This window comes from Idiotropiscis lumnitzeri, chromosome 9 (genome assembly GCF_059441095.1).
Source record: "Idiotropiscis lumnitzeri isolate Australia: NSW breed Sydney's pygmy pipehorse chromosome 9, RoL_Ilum_1.0, whole genome shotgun sequence".
Taxonomy (NCBI): Eukaryota; Metazoa; Chordata; class Actinopteri; order Syngnathiformes; family Syngnathidae; genus Idiotropiscis; species Idiotropiscis lumnitzeri.
The window spans coordinates 19,887,915-19,891,747 of record NC_142399.1 but is presented as its reverse complement, the minus strand read 5'-3'; the positions used below and the strand labels follow the sequence as shown (position 1 = coordinate 19,891,747).

The following is a 3,833-nucleotide window of genomic DNA, read 5'->3' as shown; positions in this document are numbered from 1 at the left end:
ACTATTACCGGCTTTCCAATTTTAATTCAAAACTGTAAATAAAAATCTTTGGTGAATTTGTATGAATCTACACAAGTCTAGTCTGGTCAATCCCAACGTCATGAGTAGGTGATCCCAAAACCAGAGTGAGGTCCAGCAATACTTTGATAGCTCTGTTGGTAAAGCGGAGGTCTTAAGTGATTCCGAGCACAAGTCCTTTGCTCCCTGGTTTTCATCCGGCTCAAAGGATGTTGCCCCGAATTTTAAATCAATCAAAAATTGTAACTAAAGATCTGAAGGAAATTCATCCTCCCAGAGCCAAGGCTGGCCCTCCCAATTGGGAGAGCATCTAAATATATAAGGAACATGCCACAATTACTGAATACTACCTGTTGTAAAATCCAATCTATATCGGTTGTCTGTCCCAATAGCACAAATCTGGTAAGTCAGTTGGCAAAGTGGAAAACTCTTGTGGTTCCACACCAAAATTTTGAAGTAGCTATTTCAAATGCAGCTCAAAGGACATTTTACTGAATTTTAAATCTTAATCAAGATTGAAAAAATGAAATAAAAATCTGTTGCTACTTCATCAAAATCCACTAGTCGGCCATCCTAACACCACAGGTAAGCACTCCCAATAATGCAGACTAGAGGAGCATCCCTGCGATAGCGCAGTTGGTAGAGCGGAGGACTGTAGAGTGTGAAAACTGACTTCCTTTCGGCGGAACACGATGGATGTTTGAATTGGAAATCCTTAGGTTCCGGGTTCAAATCCGGCTAGAAGGAACTATTGCAGGGTTCCCGATTTTAATCCAAAACTGTAAATAAAAATCTTTGGCGAATTTGTCTGAATCTACTCAAGTCAATTTATATCTGGTATCTCCCAACGTCATGAGTAGGGACTCCCCAAACCAGAGTGAGTTCCAGCAATACTTTGATAGCTCTGTTGGTAAAGCGGAGGACTAAAGTAATTCCGAGGACAAGTCCTTTGTTCCCTGATTTTCATTCGGCTCAAAGGATGTTGCCCCGAATTTCAAATCAATCAAATATTGTAACTAGAATTAGAAATCCCTTTCATCCTCCCAGAGACAAGGCTGGCGCTCCCAATTGGGAGAGCATCTAAATATATGAAGAACATGCCACAATTACTGAATACTACCTGTTGTAAAATCCAATCTATATCGGATGTCTGTCCCAATAGCACAAATCTGGTAACTCAGTTGGCAAAGTGGAAAACTGTTGTGGTTCCACACCATAATTTTGAGGTAGCTATTTAAATTGCAGCTCAAAGGACATTTTCCTGGATTTCAAATTTTAATCAATCTTGAAAATTTTAAAGAAAAATCTGTTGCTACATCATCAAAATCCACTTGTCAGCCGTCCTAACACCACAGGTAGGCACTCCCAATAATGCAGACAAGAAGAGCATCCCTTCGATACCTCAGTCGGTAGAGCGGAGGACTGTAGAGTGTGAAAACTGACATCCTTTCGGCGGAACGCGATGGAAGTTCTAATCGGAAATCCTTAGGTCGCTGGTTCAAATCCGGCTCGAAGGAAATATTACCGGCGTCCCAATTTTAATTCAAAACTGTAAATAAAAATCTTTGGTGAATTTGTATGAATCTACACAAGTCTCGTCTAGTCTATCCCAACGTCATGAGTAGGTGATCCCAAAACCAGAGTGAGGTCCAGCAATACTTTGATAGCTCTGTTGGTAAAGCCGAGGACTAAAGTAATTCCGAGGACAAGTCCTTTGCTCCCTGGTTTTCATCCGGCTCAAAGGATGTTGCCCCGAATTTCAAATCAATCAAATATTGTAACTAAAGATCAGATGCAAATTCATCCTCCCAGAGCCAAGGTTGGCGCTCCCAATTGGGAGAGCATCTATATATATGAAGAACATGCCACAATTACTGAATACTACCTGTTGTAAATTCCAGTCTATATCAGTTGTGTGTCCCAATAGCACAAATCTGGTAACTCAGTTGGCAAAGTGGAAAACTGTTGTGGTTCCACTCCAAAATATTGAGGTAGCTATTTAAAATGCAGCTCTAAGGACATTTTACTGGATTTTAAATCTTAATCAATTTTGAAAAAATGAAATAAAAATCTGTTGCTACTTCATAAAAATCCACTAGTCGGCCATCCTAACACCACAGGTAGGCACTCCCAACAATGCAGATGAGTGGAGCATCCCTTCGGTAGCTCAGTTGGTAGAGTGGAGGACTGTAGAGTGTGCAAACTGACATTCTTTCAGCGGAGCGCGATGGAAATTCTAATTGGAAATCCTTAGGTCGCTGGTTCAAATCCGGCTCAAAGGAACTATTGCAGGGTTTCCAATTTTACTTCAAAACTGTAAATTAAAATCTTTGGTGAATTTGTCTGAATCTACTCAAGTCAATTTATATCTGGTTTCTCCCAACGTCATGAGTAGGGACTCCCCAAACCAGAGTGAGTTCCAGCAATACTTCGATCGCTCTGTTGGTAAAGCGGAGGACTAAAGTAATTCCGAGGACAAGTCCTTTGCTCCCTGGTTTTCATCCGGCTCAAAGGATGTTGCCCAGAATTTCAAATCAATGAAAAATTGTAACTAAAGATCTGATGCAAATTCATCCTCCCAGAGCCAAGGCTGGCGCTCCCAATTGGGAGAGCATCTAAATATATGAAGAACATGCCACAATTACTGAATACTAACTGTTGTAAAATCCAATCGATATCGGATGTCTGTCCCAATAGCACAAATCTGGTAACTCAGTTTTCTAAGTGGAAAACTGTTGTGGTTCCACACCAAAATTTTGAGGTAGCTATTTAAATTGCAGCTCAATGGACATTTTCCTGGATTTCAAATTTTAATCAATCTTGAAAAATTTAAAGAAAAATCTGTTGCTACTTCATCAAAATCCACTAGTCAGCCATTCTAACACCACAGGTAAGCAATCCCAATAATGCAGACCCGTGGAGCATCCCTTCGATAGCTCAGTTGGTACAGCGGAGGACTATAGAGTGTGAAAACTGACGTCCTTTCGGCGGAACACGATGGATGATTGAATTGGGGTTCCTGGTTCAAATCCAGCTCAAAGGAACTATTGCAGGGTTTCCAATTTTAATCCAAAACTGTAAATAAAAATCTTTGGCGAATTTGTCTGAATCTACTCAAGTCAATTTATATCTTGTATGTCCCAACGTCATGAGTAGGGACTCCCAAAACCAGAGTGAGTTCCAGCAATACTTCGATTGCTCTGTTGGTAAAGCGGAGGATTTAAGTAATTCAGAGCACAAGTACTTTGCTCCCTGGTTTTCATCCGGCTCAAAGGATGTTGCCCCGAATTTCAAATGGATCAAAAATTGTAACTAAAGATCTGATGTAAATTCATCCTCCCAGAGCCAAGGCTGGCGCTCCCAATTGGGAGAGCATCTAAATATATGAAGAAAAAATCCTACAATTACTGAATACTACCTGTTGTAAAATCCAATCTATATCGGATGTCTGTCCCAATAGCACAAATCTGGTAACTCAGTTGGCAAAGTGGAAAACTGTTGTGGTTCCACACCAAAATTTTGAGGTAGCTATTTAAATTGCAGCTCAAAGGACATTTTCCTGGATTTCAAATTTTAATCAATCTTGAAAAATTAAAAAAAAAATCTGTTGCTACATCATCAAAATCCACTTTTCAGCCGTCCTAACACCACAGGTAGGCACTCCCAATAATGCAGACAAGAGGAGCATCCCTTCGATAGCTCAGTTGGTAGAGCGGAGGACTGTAGAGTTTGACGACTGACATCCTTTCGGCGGAACGCGATGGAACTTCTAATTGGAAGTCCTTAGGTCGCTGGTTCAAATCCGGCTCGAAGGA

General features: G+C 40.7%; 1 non-coding gene across 1 annotated transcript; it reads left to right on the top strand.

The window, feature by feature from the left end:
• The first annotated feature begins 3,707 nt into the window (after window positions 1-3,707).
• Window positions 3,708-3,833, top strand: trnay-gua (transfer RNA tyrosine (anticodon GUA)). The gene is made up of 2 exons: window positions 3,708-3,744; window positions 3,798-3,833. It is a non-coding gene; the product is annotated as a tRNA-Tyr (tRNA).